The sequence below is a fragment of the Coturnix japonica genome, chromosome 3 (genome assembly GCF_054131305.1).
Source record: "Coturnix japonica strain WE chromosome 3, WE-NBRP24, whole genome shotgun sequence".
Taxonomy (NCBI): domain Eukaryota; kingdom Metazoa; phylum Chordata; class Aves; order Galliformes; family Phasianidae; genus Coturnix; species Coturnix japonica.
In genome coordinates, this window is record NC_140665.1 from 28146880 (window position 1) to 28163555 (window position 16676).

At 39.5% G+C, this 16676-nt stretch overlaps 1 protein-coding gene across 2 annotated transcripts in view; it reads left to right on the top strand.

Annotated features, from left to right (window-relative positions):
* Positions 1 to 7767: 7767 nt before the first annotated feature.
* LRFN2 (leucine rich repeat and fibronectin type III domain containing 2) overlaps positions 7768 to 16676 on the top strand; it is a 149511-nt gene continuing 140602 nt past the window's right edge. Inside the window, exons 1-2 of one of the 2 annotated variants that reach the window (XM_015857544.3) lie at positions 7768 to 8122; positions 8639 to 8846. The gene's annotated coding sequence lies outside the window, so the exon portion shown is untranslated. Of the gene's footprint in view, positions 8123 to 8580; positions 8847 to 16676 lie in introns of those variants that run through there. The other variant, XM_085541219.1, reaches the window with a different exon arrangement.

Below are 16676 nucleotides of genomic sequence, written 5' to 3' on the forward strand. Positions count from 1 at the left end.
AGTATCTCATCCAGCTGTACAATAATTGTCAATACATTCTAAATACCGTGTTTTGTTCCCAATTACATAGACAGTGATTTCCAAGTACAGCAGTAATCTGTGGAAATATTTAAAGCCTCGGCTCTGGTGGTCTCACATTGAATTCTATGTACAGAAAATGAGATGGCTATCAAAAACAAAGCAAGAGTTTCTTGTGCTAGTTTGTAACTTATGTGTCCTGCTTCTCAGAGATTTCTGTAGGTCTCTCGGAGTCATTTACTTTTAATTTCTAAGGAGTATTTATTTGATTTGTAATGCAACAAATTCCTATGCATCTGTGTAACCACAAAGACTTTTTCCATCTCCTATATAATATAACTTCAGTAAGGACACAGAAGTTGATCAGTAGTCAAGTCCTTTTAAAAATGTAATTTTCTTCTATACTGATCTAAAACTAAGCTTACCATGAACAGTGTTAGATAAATGTGAGCTCTTTAGAGGTAGTTCATTTAATAGCAGAACAGGTTTCATTTGAAGATGACCCAATGAGCTGAAAAGAACAACAGCACAAGAAACATATTTAATTTGACATAGCTATGGATAGCTAACAGACTATCACCCTGTGAATCTGGGCTGTGCTCTAGACAGTACAGACTGTGTTCCACGTGTTGTCACTGCAAACATTAGAGACTGAGGAGGCTGGGAAAGAGAAAATCTCCTGAAAAGATTTTCTAGCCTCTGTAGAGTAAACCTACTGCAAAAATTGAATTCCCAAAATAAAACTTAGGGTACTGCAACACTAAGCTGTGTCAGACATACTTTGCAATAGATGTTCAATGTTTAAATTCATGGGAATAGTCTTCCACTGTATATCCTTATTTCTTACAAGCTCTGGCTCTAAAACTCTACTCTAGCATCTCTGAGCAGAGCAGCTATGGCATGCTGAGATGCTTTGGACACCCAGACTCCCCCTGAGGAACCACACTTTGAAAACCAAGAGCACAAACAACAGCAAAATGGGCTTCTCAAAATATTTCATACTATGGTCATTCTTAAAATAACAGCCTATTTTCATACCATGATTGAGATAATCAAAATATTCCAGAAATGACTCTGTGTCCACAGTCGCTTCTCACAGTTTTTTGTTTTTGCTGTGTTTCTTTTTGATCACAACTTACGTTTAGGTTCTTTGACTTAGGTCTTGCATTCACTGATGTTCTTAAGATAGCTGCTATTTTCTCTTTGATTTCTCTGATAAGAAATTATGGACTCATTTCCACCTTCTTTACTCACTTTGGAACTGAACTTCATAAAACACTAATGAACTTATTTACTATCAAAGTGATGAAGCACTGAAACAGGCTGCCTAGAGAGGTTGTGGAGTTTCCTACTCTGGATGTATTCAAGACCTGTTGGGATGCCCACCTGTGCGACCTGCTGTTGGGACCTTGCTTTTGCAGAGAGTTGGACTCAGGATTCAATGATCTCCAGAGGTCCCTTCCAAACCCCTGGAATTCTGTAATTATGTGAAACATGAGCAGAGGCTGAGAGAGGAATCCAAAGCATTTGGTATCTTTATGGTGATTACCTGTTTTGCATCAAAAAATTACCTCTTTCTTGAATGTATCCACTTGAGTTATGAATGGCAGCAGGATCCTTCCTGTACACATCCTGCAGAGGTTGTCAAGGTCTCAAGGTGAGAGTCAAGAAGGAACTGTTTCTCAGTCTGACATGCATCTGCATTATTGGCATGAGATTTAAAAAGCAGAATTAGGAAGGAAACAATCTTGACCCCAATCTGAGGCCAAGCAGAACAGGTAGAAGTAATACACTACGCTGCCTATTAGGGGCTGGGATTGTCTCTATCCATTTCAGAATCCTTTCAGTTTTTCATTCCTTTCTGCATCACTTTACCCATATCCCTCAAGTTCATGCTGCCTAGTCTGTGGATTTTCTACATGGATTATTGTTTCAATTCTTTTCCACCCGAAGTAATGTATTGACGTTCTGTAGAATTTGTTTAGAAAGACAAAATCAACAAAAACACCACACTTTTCCCACTGTGCTTACTCTTTGCTAGGAAAAATACCACCTTGTGTTGTTTCTTGTGCTCTGCACGCTGCTGAATCTGTGATACAATCTGAACTCCTTTCAGAGGTCTGAGATGCTTCCTATTAAGTGCCTGCCCTCATCCTTGGCAAGCCTAATAGCTTGCAGATAATTGTGACCACAGAAGCTTTCTGAGTGCTTTGTGACTGGGGTGAATGGTCCTTTCTTCCAACAATTTACAGTGCTGATTATCGAGGTTATTGATGGATTCATTTCAATTTGCCACCTTCATGCTATAATGTAGCAACTGTTAGCAAATGCTGGCTTTATTTATGGTAATGGCTGTAGTTTTGATTCAAAACAAGGGTCTGGACAAAATATTCTCTTCTGTCCAGTGTACTTTCATGCATTTAGATACAAAATTCTAACTATTCCTTTCAATGGCTGAGACATACCATCTTGAAAGCATCAGGTTGGTGCCTGATTACTAGGAAGGGAAATGGTGTATGAACAGCTTAAACAAATGACCTTGTCCTGGATATGGGCTTTTGTATGGTCTGCAGTAGAGTTCATGTCTATCTCACACGATTAATGTTAAGACTGGTTTCACAACATTATCCCTGGTTAACAAATCCTGACTAAGGTTTACGTGTCCCCAATCTCTCATGATTCTTATCTCCTTAGAGGCTAAAATTTTTGGATAACCCTCTCTTTCTCCAACTGTTTGGTTGTTGTTGTGTTTGTTTGTTTGAGTGGTAATTAGAAAAATAATAATAATAATAATAATAATAATAATAATAATAATAATAATAATAATAATAATCTGAGCCATTTCACAGATCCGTGATTCGGCTGTTGTAAATGTAGGGTTGGACAGGGAGTTGCAGCAAGCCCCCACCTGGGCAGAGAGCCAGACCTCCCTTACTCTGCTTCTGTTGCCTGTCGAATTGCAACAATAGGATCACAGAGGAATAGCATCCTCTCCAAATAGGGACCCCCTGCTGCATAACAAGCCCACATATCCTTTTTTCAGCAGTGGAAAGGTCAGTATCCCTTATTGTGTGTGTCAAGGGTCAAAATGTAAAGTCAAGGCTCTTATCCGTATTCCTCTTGTGCCATGTCTTCGTTGCACTGACTGTACATGGAGCATCTGCTCCCTCCATGGATTTCAGTGGCAGCTGAGAGTGTTCTGTGCACAGAAAGGATGAAAGCCAGAGGTTGCAAACCCACCAGGATGAGGTCCTGCTTCTTGATGGGCAGGCAGCAGAGTACACTGCCTCCAGATGTACTCTGGAAGCTAATGCTGTACCTTCCATCAAATTGCAAGAACTGCAGAAGCGTTGCCAACTAAATCTCTTTATTCTGATGAATGCTGTGCTGAAGCAGATGGCCATGAAACGAGAAGTTTGTTTGTTTGTTTGTTGAGTAAATAGATTGTACCAGTCTCAAACAGCACTCTTTAGTCCCTAGTGTAATAAATCCACTTATCTGGGAAAAACTTCTGCTATTCCTCATTTTGTGTTTTCTGATCAAGAGATACCAGCTATAACTCATAATTATCACTCTAGACTTTCGATAAAATACCAGAATCTTCTAACTAACAAAATGTGGGGCAGGCTTTTTTTCACAATGACTGAAATTAAAGATGGGAATGACTTACAAAGAGAGTGGGGAATGAATGCTCTGTCACTTGAATGAAATCTTTAAATCAAGAGACTGCCTTTGTAAAAGATATTTTCTGTACCAGACGGTAGTATGAAGATTGATGCAGAAACCATGGAGTGGAATTCTATAAGTGAGGTTATGTGGAAGGGCAATTGAGATGGCCATAATTACCTTTTCTGGTCTTAACCAATCAATCAAAGGGCATTAAATTTCATTCACTGAGCTGGACATGTGATTATAAGAAAGAGAAGTACAAGGATTACCCTGCTTGTAAAGGGAAAACTTGGAAAGAATAATAAACCCGGGGCAAAAACACTGTACTGTCCTTCCTTTAAAGCATCTTCAAAGTTTCTTTGAATCCCCTTAAGGCTGACATACTATCCTGCCCATTTCAGCTGAGATGAATGCTTAAAATGGAGTAGATTATGAATGCATAATTGATTTTTTTGGCATGAAACAACTCTTTCCTGAATTTTTGAAACTCTTCTTCATTCAGCTGTGGGATGGACAAAGAAAAGCTGTTGTGGAATTGTTGACATCATTTTAAGAAGTTTGTCATCTTACTTCCAGTATGATTTTGGTCTATGCTTTTTACAACAGCGTGTTGCAAAACAGAAAGCTTCTGTGCTGTCTTGATCTCACCATTAGTTTCAAGAATCCATTTTATTTCAGTACACTGTAAACTGATATTTGCTTTCTGTTGGTTCTCAGGGTCTAGAAATTGAGAATAGGATTTCCCCACTGCAATATTCAGGAAACAGAAAGAAGACACGATCAGTTTGACTGTTGGTTGGAGCTGCTTTTAAAAGCTGAAAGATGTGTGGGTGGAGGATGTGAGAAGGATATTTTGTACTGGCATGTGTGTGTGTAAACAGCCATTCAGTGATCTGTAGAGAGCTGAACTGAACAATACACAAGAAATATACAATTTCTCCCCAAATGTCCAATGTTTCAAAGCTGGTAGGTTCAGCTCCCAACAGCAGTTCTCATTAGCAGGGCCACAGTCCAAATGTTTTTTAATCTGTCCTTCAATCACTGTAATTGATTGGTAGCCATTGATTAAACAGTCATGTGGAGTGGTGCTGACTACTTCAATTTAGAAGGGGGCGGGGCAGGAAGTGGCAGTTTCTGGTGCCTACAATACACATGCTGCATTGTCATTTATGGAGCCAAAGGCTTTAATATAATGTCTGCTAGACTTAGACAGGTGAATTAAGTTTGTAGCAAGTGAAGCTGTCATTGAGATTGCAAAAACATTTCACTTTCTTCTTGTCTTTCTCTGCTATCTTAATTTAAATGTTTATTGGGTTTGGGTATTATGTTTGGCACTGTATGTCCAATGAGAGAGTGCCCTCAGAAGATCTTTGTAAAGCTGTTTCTTTTGATTGGTTTCCAGTGCACATATGAACTTATATGCATTTGGTTTTAAGACTGTATGAGATCGTTTCATATAAAAATTATTATAAAAATTTCATACAAAAATTCATATAAAAATTGGGGCTTAGAAGCATAGCAGTTTTAAAGTTTCTGTGAGCAAGGAGTTAGTCATCCACAGTCACTGTCTCTCTTATATTTTCTAGATCTAAGACAAGACCTTGACAATTCTTTCCAGAGGTGTCTTGTAGGCCAGTAAGATGATGAGCATATAGGCAGAGTAAGATTTTTTCTTCGGCTCATTATATGGTGATGAAGTTGCCCTGGAGGTGGAAATAAAGAAGTTCCTAAAGCAGCTGTATTGGCTGACTGTGAACTAAGGAAGGATTAGAGAGAGAGGAGGCCTAAGTGGAAGAGAAGTATGGAAGCGTTTTACCCCTTCTCTGGAGAACGGTCAAGAAAAAGAGAGGTGGAATTCACTGAGAAGTTCCTTACTGGAAAGAAAAGAAATTTTATCTGGGATAAAATCTGGGATGATTAGCAGAGAAAAGAAGCTACAGGGTGAACCTCCAGAGAACTCTTAACTTAAGACTAAAGGACATCAAGGAAAGCTAAGGAATGTACATTGAGAACCAGATACAACACAACCTCATGAAAGTCTCTTCTGGGAGACTTTGCCAGAGTTATGTCATGTTTGAATTTTCCATTTGGAATCAATGCTGATGAAGTTGAACTTCTTGGAAGATTTTTGCAGAGCATTGATGGAATTCATTGATTTCTGCCATTGCAAGCAATACTTTGCTTTCAAATTAGATGCTGAAACACTAGTCCCGGAGTCTATTATTAATTCCTGATGTCATTAAGAAATGTCTTCTCTGTCTGAGATGTACTGACATTTATTTTATAAGGCACTGACATGACTGGAGCTTTGATTTGATTTTCTAGCCAAAATGCCTCACCTAGGATTCCCAGGAGCTACGAATAAACTTAGCTTCCCCAACTCACATTTAAATCATCCACTAAATGATGTAATTTTTAAATTTTTTTTTTCCTATCAAGTTCAAAAATTATCAGTTTCTCAAGTCTTTCAAACAGGTCTCTTTTTTTTTTTAGTGTCCAAAAAGTTTATCTACCATTTTAACCCTTAGTCTTCTTTCTGAGAGGAGCTGTTTAGAACTGCTCCTTATAAAAACAAGTAAAAATGGGATATGCTGCTAAATAGACAGATGATTGCTTTATCCATAGTCCTTCCTCCTCTGTTTTAAAATGAAGTAGCTCCCATACGTGTGACATCTGTGCTCTTCATTTGAAGGCAGAGAGAGTCAGTCAAGGATGCATCAGGCAGAGAGCAAGGGAGCAACACTGGTTACAGAAAAAGCTATGAAGTTTTTAGTATGTAGAATTTTTTTCATGAACTCCTCCAAAAAAGTGTGTGTTTTTTATGCAGTTCTCCAAAAATATATTCAAAGTTTCCTAGAAGCCAGATTTGATACCTGTACATTGGTAGAGTGACCTGGTTTTCCCAGCTACACTGGTTGTCTTAAAATATATCCAATGTTTCCACAAGGACTAATGAATAAGGAGTAACCTGAAGTGTAACCAGGCTAAACTATGCTACAGAACCAGATTTCTCCCTCCAAACTGAAATGCTCCAGCTTATTCTGGACTCATGCCCTTTTCTTGTAGTGAGGTGTTTACAAACCATCAGATTTTACTTTTTAGATTTAGGGTGTCCAAAGTGAGTTGTGCTTTATGCTAACCATTAACGACCTCAGAATCAGGCCATATGTGTTTAAGCTGAATGTGCAGAGGCAGACTGTCCTCTGCTCATGCTGCAGTGCATTAGCTAATCTTTAAAGAAGGATTAGTGAGAAGCTTTGTCCATGGACAGGTTAGCTGTGGCTGTACCTGGCTGTGCAAGTTTGTCCAGGATTCTCAGAGGTGTATGATACCAATCAGTGTCTGGAGGCAAGATGGTGGACTAGATGGACCAGAGGTGTGAGCCAGGGTTACAACTTCCAGGTAAATTTCTTGCAAAATTATACTTCCATCTTGGTTTCTATTTTTTTCTCCACAGGCAATATGAATTGGTCTGTCTGTTGGTGTACTTATATTAGCATGTGGTAATATGAATAATTTTTTCCTTGCCCTTGTTTAGTGAAAGCTTATCTTACCCCTGGTTCCCTCTAGGATCCTCTTCAGCCAAGAGAAGTAGAAGAAAATGTACATATCTGCCTGGCGGGTCAGAGGGAGCAACTGTCAGTAAATGTGAAGGGCTAATTAAACCTCCTGAGTACTTTTATCTTAATAATGATTTTATTTAGAACTTCCAGTATCATTTAGTACAAAGAGAGAACTATTTCTTTCTACTAGCATAAGAAATATTAATACTTAACATAGGGGACATTTGTACATTTTCCTCTCTGTCATCTGAGTTAATAAAATAAAACAAGGGAGAATTCTCCCAGTACTGAATAGTGTGAATGGAGCTGACAGGGTTACTCCATTTGTTTACCTCTCCCCATATAGACATAGCTATATATATTTCCTGTGCAACATCTCTGGCATGGGCACCTGAGAGCTCTTCGCAGCTGCAGCTCTTGCATTTTGCAGTAAAATTGCTCTCCCCCTTCCCCCCAGCTTCCCCTGCCCCCTGAGAACTGACACGCTTTCCGCTGACAAATGTTGAGTGTAGTTTCTGAGGATTTAACGTGTCAGGCTGTGTCTACACAGCTTAGGTTTCTATTATTACGCAATGGCTTAGGAGGCAGTGCTTTGCCACATAATTAGAGAGCCGATCTGTATTAGGACCAGGAGTTTGGATGCCTTTTTCCCTATCAACTATTTGCTTCCTACCTGCTCATGCCTCATCCCTGATACTCTCACTTGTTTAATAGCTTCTTTTTATATGCTTCTTTCTTCTGGCTTCTGATTTTCTTCCCTTGCCTACGCTGCATGTTATTTTCTTTCAGAAGTGAGGGGACAGACAGAGTAGTGCCTGCCTGGATTCCTGTGCAGCACAAAACACTTGCCATATGTTGCATCGTCAGAAGAGGTAAGAAGAAATTCCTGAAGCTGACTGCTAGTTCTCTCATGGTTTGGGGTTTTTTTTTCCCTCCTCTCTCCTCTGTGTGTGTGTGTGTGTGTGTGTATGTGTGATGTGTGCGCGTATTGCTTGTCTTACAAGCCGTGCAGGCTCTGCCATCTAGAGCACTCTGCGAGATCACTCCAGTTTGCTGCTTTTTCTTTTTCTGTCTCTGCGTGAGCGTGTATCTCCCTGTCTCTCCTCTCCCCCTCACCATACAACTCAACCCCCCTCCCCAGTATACATGCACATACACAGAAGCTGGGTTTGCTAGTGTGAACTTGAAGACTTGCAGTACCAAAATGCATGTGTTACCTTGGGAAGCACTAGGATCAGGATGCTTGAAGAGCCGGCAGGCTGTTTAGTCCTCCAGGACTGGGTTTTTTAAATCAAGCAAGACAAGTTATTCACATTTTTTTCTCTCTCTCTTTCTTTTTTTTTTCTTTTTTTCTTTTTTTTTCTTTGCTTTGGATACTACTGAACAAGGAGTCTCAGGGATTCACACACTTGGACTTTACTGAATCAGGCTGCGTCTGCCAAGCAATCTAGTCTGCATTTTGGTTAGCTGGAGATCAACCAGGATTTTTCTGATTAAATCTACTTCTGAATAAAAGAATGCATGGCATAGAAAGAAGGTCTAAATGCCTGTCTGAGACTATTCTACTGAACCAGGGATAAATGTTGCTTCTCAAAGGTAAGTGCTATTTTCTTCTTATATGGCATGTAAACTATATAGCTATAATACAAGATATATGCAGATACATACAGAGAACTTCTATATATAATTACTTCTTTGATGGCAAGAAAATATGTTGCTGTTCATTTTAAAAGCATTGGAGAAATGTATAACTTTATCTTTCTGTTAATGTCGGTCTTGATAAGAATGTTCCTGTAGAGATATGGATCTTTGTTCAGCTTCTGCTTCTCTCTTCTTGTGATAAGGCAGTTCAAAAAGAATATATATATTTTAAGTGCCAAAGGGCATTTTTTCATGACAGTTTTGAAACAGTGATGGAAAGACCTTTGAAAGAAAGGATAGTAGTTTGTTTTCTAATACAGGAAAAAAAATGAGAAATAGAGTAAAGCTGCAGAAGTTATTTCAGCTTTCTGGTAGAATTTAGTAAATCCTGTAAAGCTAAGGAAGAACTTTACTGGAAAGGTCAGCTCTGCTGTATATAAAAACATATAGTAGATAAGTGAGGACCTTGGTAAATGTCATATAAAGAGATGGAAGCCACAGAGAAAGGTAGAGGAAGGAAGGGGAAGAGAGGTGTGGAAGGACAGCAAGTACTCAGTTCCGTACTCAGTGTCACAGAGGTCAGTGCTCTTGGTAAGGTGATGCCAGTGATGATGGACATCAAAAATTGGCAAGGTGAACATGCCAGGGATGGGAAGGTATACAAACAGGTATATGCTATGTCATGTCTGTCTGACATCATCAGACATATATTCTCTCTATGAGATTAGCTGCAATTTGGGTTGGGGGGAGCCTCTTTATGGCAGCACAGGATAAGAAGCAGCAAAATTGAAACTGAATCTCTCCCTAACTTGCATGGACACATGCACACCTTTGTATTACAAAGCAAGTGTGTGATTGAATAAAACAACAGAGAAACTAAAGGGGAGTGCAGACATCGGTGGTTCAGTCAACAAGTCTTAATATGATGAATTAGTAAACTGAAAATGTAAAGCGAGTAGTTATGGTAAGACATTCAAAGAAGGGTTCTTACACTGAGTAACTCCTTCCTACCCAAAGGAGGTACATAACACTGCTTTAAAGCAAGATACTATTATTATTATTTATTTTGCCAGGACTTACTTAGTCTTCTCTAAACATTATTATTTTATTTATTTATTTTTAGGGCAGCATAATATGGAGATATTTAGAATGGGCTTTATTTTTCCTACTCCATCTTTGGAAATAGTAGAAGAGAATAACTCTTCTGATGAGAACAGACAGGCTTTGAAAGGCAAACAATATGAACCACTTAGATTTAATAAAGTCACAATTGATTAAATTGACACATCTTAATTTTATTATAGAGTGCTTATTAGATAAATCCGGCAGATACCATGCAACTGCCATTGGTATTTTCCGTTTCTCAGGAAGGAGGAAATACTGCAGGTTATCAGTATTCTCGTGAACCTTGTCATGTACAGAAGATATGTTTAAGCAAATTTGAGCCTGTGGTGAAAGGGAAGAGAGACCGGTAATTATTTTTGCTCTTGCTGTGTTTCAGGCTGTTTAGGGTTCCACTGTTTACAGTTTGCCCTGGGTTGGTGGTTAGTTTGCATTGCCTACAGATCGCCACTTGAGCACAACAGAGTGCTTTCTATGTTCATCGTTGCAGCAAAGAAAAGCTCCAGACCTATTAAATTGCTACTAATTCTCAGGAAAGGAGGAGATGAAATCTAATATAGACAACAATGCAAGGAGACAGAGAAGAACTCATTATATTCAATAGAGCCTTTATTTTGTCAAGGAATCCCAGCAAAGATCTCTACATTCTCTGTCTCTTTCTCTCTAAGTCTCAGAAGCAGTAGCTGTCCCGCTCCACTCGCCAGCACAGCTCTGTTGTCTTTTGGGCAGCTGTACCTGCCATCACACAGGGTCTGGATCTGCTGGACACACTCAGGCTGTCAGTCCTGGGTGTACTGGGTGGGACAGGAAATGTGTCCCTTTTCCAGAGCCACCATTTGCTGCTATCCTCTCTGCCCCACAGCATTATTGCTTCTTGTTTAAATTTACATTTGGAACATGATTTTTCCCAATGGGCAGCACAAACAGCTCATGTAACCCTTCCCAACAGTCCCTGCTCTGCCTGCTGCACTGATGGGATCCCCGCTGACAGCTTTCTGGCAGCCCCTGTCAAAGAGCTGCCACTCTCTCTGTTTGTAGGGGCTTTCCAGCCACTGGACCACTGACTGTGTCTTGCAATGTAATGGTGTTAGATTCTTCTGATTGCTTGTTTTGTTTGTTTGTTTGTTTTTGTAGGAAAACAAAACAGAACATAAAACACAGTACACGAGTTTAAATTTATCAAATTTTAACCAGCTGTAGGCAAAGGTGGGAATACACTTCAGGTGTCTTAGATTGAATTTAACTACCCAGGGAGGAGCTGCAGCTTGACACCTCTCAAAGCTACATTTGTTTTCCACCTACATAGAGGGGAGGGAGGGGATGGTGACAGTGCCTGCCCACCCTCATCTGCCTCCACCCCCCTACCCCCCCTCCCCCTCCAAAGAGAAATATCTCATTGCTTATTGTTAATGCAGTGGAACCTTGACGTGCAGGCTTGACCATCTGTAGGAGCAAAAGGATAGTTTGTTGTAACTTTGTACTCAGTCTTCTTCCTGGCTTGAGCATTCAGCCTTGCTTGTCTTGGGTTCACGGTGGTGTGCTTCATGTGGTTATCTTTATGGAGACAGTGACTGTCCTATTGATGCTGGACTGAAAAGCTGTGACACTATTTGTGAAAGGCATGAGGAAACCATCCATAATTCCTTCAAACCAGTCTTGATCACCCTGTTATCTATTCCCCAACACCAAATCAGCCACTACTGTTACCTTATGTCTCTCATTTACCTTAGACACATAGTCTCTAATTATTGTGACTAAAGATCTCACAACAGTGCTGGGGTTTATTCTATCAACATCCAGGTATGAACATGCTGAACGGCCTCCAACCATCAACTGAAACTTGGGACAGAAATTAGGGTAGCATCTGGTTGTAATGCATCCAGCATGATGCAGCACTTCACCAAAGTGCAAGTTGTCACTCTGCTACCCAGCACTTTTCCACCCAGGATGCACAGGAGGAGTGGTATTTCTGCTTCTAAGAACTGAAATTGCCATCTATGTGGGAGGCTGCCAAAACTCTACATGAAAATTTACAGATGTAAACACACCATTAAAAGGCCCACAGTAATAAAGTATGGAAAACTGGGAAAAAGGTATGTCATTTTCTGCTTCGATAGGAGCAGCAGTTGTCTCCATACTTCAGAATATTTGTGTGACAGTGTGTCAAATTTTTCTTTCTTCCTGTCATTTTCTCTGTCCTATCCATGATCCTGGTCTCTGATGATACCCTTATCTTGATGCAAAGTCATTTGTGAGAAATCCAGGATGCCAACTCCAGAATATGAAATGAGCAACAGCAATTTAAATGCTCAGAAGTCAGAAAACATCTTTTAATTAAAAATGCTGATTTGAAAACATGCGCTGTTAGAGTCTGGTCCTATGTAGAATTCCTGTTGACCTAGATAAAAGACAGAGCTGCACAGGAATTTTTTAGTGAAAACTGTGCTTGTTTTTCTCATTAAAAATATAGACTTATTAAAATTGAAACATGTTTGGGAAGCAATCAGGTATATGAATTTCCTGATTGGTTAAAACAAACAAACAGAAATTGTAGGGAGAAAACTGTCAGAACCCCCTGTCCTACATTTTTTGGAAGAGGAATTTGGTAATTTCTTTCCAGTTTCTGCATTTTGTATCAAAATTGAAAACAATTCACATAAATTCTGATCTTAGGAGGTGCTGTGCTCAAGTCCCATTTTTCTAAATTCCTGGTATATCTGTCAGTTGAACTAAACATTCCAAACTCATTAGAAGACTTACATTCTTTTTATCTCAGGTTGGACCAGGACAATTTTCAGCACTTTCATTCACATTCATGGAACCAGACAAATTTGCCTGCCAAGTCCTACATGGACATCAGTTTATTTGCTAAAGTGGGATTGTGCTAGGAGCGTGTCAACATATGCTATGGGGTATCAAGGCCTCAGAGTGTCTGCTCTTGAAACCAGTCCTCAATACATAAGCTTATCTGCTGAGAGGTCATGCTAACTAAATAAGAGCAGACATGAAAGGATGGCTGCAGCTATGGTAGGAGAAGTACAATGGGAGCATTTAGGATGCTTCTGCTAATCACTCCTCAGGGCAGAACTGGTCCTTAATCCTCAGGCAGATGTTCTGTTATCGCCACGGTGTGATGGAAAAAGGTGAGATGAGGAGAGGGCCCTGTAATAGCAGTGAATCCAAGGCCATGGATTCTGGTTGGTCAGAAGGTGAGAAGCAGAGCTGGTGCATCCCAGTGCACACCGACATAGGTGCTGAGCTGCACAGAAAGCTGGATTAAGGATAAAATCAACAGAAAGTACGAGATGGTTGAAAGCACCTTGTCTATTTTAATAGCACTAAAATCCCTAGAAAACACGTGTGTGGCACTGGTGCAGAGAGTTATCAGCGTGACTTTTTTCCCCTGAAGCCAGAGGAGGTAGGTCGGGGCTGAACAAAGTCTTTATGTGCAGGTCTAAGACAAATTGCCACAATAGTCCAGTTAAGACTGTGGAGGCTGAGTAGACTTTGTTCTGAAAAAAAAAAAATAGACTTTGGAAGACTTCAGTATGGTCAAGATGTATACTGTGGAAATCAGACACATGATACTGGAGGTAATGCATTTACTGGAAAGGAAATAAAAAATATTTCCTCTCACACTTTTAGAGCTGCATTTTGCTCAGACAAGCTCAGGAGCAAGGAAGCTCAGAATGGCATAAGGTGCAAATTGTCTCTAGCCATTCTCTAGTCATGTCTAAGCTTGTCAGAAAAGCTTTGGTCTGTGTGTCAGTCAGAATGAGTAATCCTTCTTTTGTTGCTGTCTAAAGATAAAAATTAAGAATGAGAAAGAAAAAAGAGGATGTCTTAAACTTGTCTCTTCCTCTGCTGTGCTGGAAGGACAAGTGGGTTGTGATATCAGTGAAAGGGCAGCACCTGTACATGCAATAGAAAGGAAAAACAGACTATACCAGAATTTATATTGGATCCTACTGTTAACAACCTAAAAAAATGTATCTGCCCTTTCAGTACAGAATGAAAACAACGAGCAGTCAAATGGCAAAAGGAAAAGTCAAGAGGGAAAAAAAAGCCTGTCATGCCTTGCGCAGCAGTCTGTGTCTGGTTTGAAAGCAGCCAACAACAAACGTCTGTCTTCTCAGAGATAAAAATCAAAACCTTCCCACCATTTCTGTATTCATTTGAACTCCTTCCTTTTGTGAATATTCCTATGACTTGCTAAATACATGCAATGCTCAGATAGAACTGCATGGTTTATATGTCTAACAACTTTACAGAGCCAAAAAATGAAAATGGACAAATTGTATTGATAGAATATAAGCTGTCTGGTCTGACGCCATTTTGTGTTTTCCTAAACTGGTGGCTAGGTGGCAATTTGTGTGAGTTATCTTCAGTGCAAATGAATGTTATTACCATTACTGGCAGATATTTACTGCATGTTGTTTTTAAAATAAGGTTACAACATTGATTCTTTGCTCTCCAAATAATTGACTGCACTTTCTCCCTGTAGTGAAGTCAGATAACTCCTCTGGAAATGTTCAGTAGAAATACATGCTGAAGTCCCTGAAACTCTTATGAAGGAGAGGCTCATGGGTGTTTACAGGCTATCTATAATCAAAATATCTTGCAGATATCTCTGAAATATCTCAAACACAGTGAGGTGTACAGGTATTTTTAATCCCATTTTGCATAACTGAGGAGAAGACCAAGCCATGAGCACTTCAGTTCACACATACTTTACAAGGGCAGTATGAACTTTTCTTGTCACCACAACCACACCTTTTCTTCACAGCTCCCCAAATTAATTTTGACAGTGATATCTTCTTGGCTTGAAGGAAAAGGTTATTGAGGAACTTCATGATTATGTGCTGACTAGGAGTCACATAGAGGGTGAGTTTTGCTTGTTTGTGGTCTGCTGGTACCTCAGCCTGCTGCTTCTCCAGCCAGTGGGAGGAAAGGAAATTTCAGGTATCCCATTAAATGACATTCTCCTGCAGATCTAGGTGTAGGTGACAACAATTTCATGTGAATTGGACAGAACTGACTTTACTCTCAGAGGGTCGTAGCAGAGAGTAAAGATCAGACCAGTGGATATTCAAGAATGGAAATGCACTCTGGGCAAAGGGGGTCACACGTAAAGAAAGCCCAGAGAAATGTTAGTAAGGTAAATGGGAAGATAGAAAGAAGTAACAGTGATACAGCCAAGAAGATGTTTCTGTCACTTTAGATATTCGTATGACCCTTCTCACTGCAGTCAGAGTGCCTGATTAAGGTAAAGAAGGGCTTATGACATGTCTCTTTAGTCATCCTGTTCATGAGTAGGTGATCCCTCCTTGAGCCACTGTGGGGTGCTTTATTTGTCACATCTAACCTGTTTTTTGATGAGTGTGGAAAAGGTATTCAAGCTCTTTGTGCATTTGTTTCCATTTTCTCCATCTTCCTTTCATCTCCCTGAATAAGTGAGGAAATGGGAGTGCTTTTCTATTTTTTTCCTCTTTTTTTTTTTTTTCTTTCTTTTCATTGCACCAAACACAAAGAGTTTCTTCTCAGTGAGCTGATGAGTCACTTGTTAACAATTATAAACCTTTCCTTCAACTCTTCATAAAACCTAGCAACCAGCTTCCAAATTACAATGTGAGACCCTCTAAAATGTGATGGACTCATCTTCATATGGTATCTTTATCACAGTACAAATGATTCTATGTTTTGTTTAATTTTTTTTTTGTATTGTTTTAATCTGCTTAATTCCATGAGTAGTGTAACATAGGTCTGTGACAGACCTATGGATTTGTGGCTCGGGAAACTTTACTGTTTTTCTTTTAGATTGTATCACGAAAAGGAAGAATTCTGTTCCTCTTCAAAAAGGCTGAAGTAGGATATGGTAAATTGCTGTGCATTGGTCATTTCTACTCTTCATCAGTGTCCTACCACAGAATGGAAAAATCAAAGTTACTAAAAATCCTATATCAGCTATAGGATTTACATTTAAAAAAATAAATAATGCCCTCAGGTCATGAAAGAGCTGCTGCAGTTCTTCTCAGAATTGATCTGATCTCGTTTGACACATCCTGCTACTCTCATGTTGCTGCTATGTTAAATCATAGATGGATCAATCAGTGACCTAACAGAAACTGAGCCCTTCTTGAGGAAGGTGTAAGGGCCCTTACACCATTGTCTTGCTAAGCACTGAAGAAAGAACTGATCATTAGAACTTACTCAGGCTTTGCTGTCTCTATAACCTCCAGAGTTTTGTTACTTGTTTTACTTTTGTCCAATTGTGTTTATTTTAAGGAATTACTTTCAACTCTTCACTTGTTGGAGTATGCTGCAATTGTGATGCGCTTTGTACACACATTAAACATGCAGTTTTCCCACAAAAGTCCTTCCAATTATGAAAATATATTTTTAAGAAAAAGCTGGATAAAAGCCTCCCAAATTTAGTACGTAGTGTAGCTGAACACACATGCACTCACAATCATTCTCTTTTTCCCTTATATTGACAGGTACATAAAGAACAAAAATGAGTGCTGCAGCCAGCTGCTGTACTTAAATGTGTCCTGTCTTGTTGGCTTAGGCAAAATGAGAATTGCATCCTGAGAATTCAGATCTGCAGCAAATCAGGTCTTCATAAACTTGTTTCTTCAGTCAAGTTATTTCAAAATGGTAATC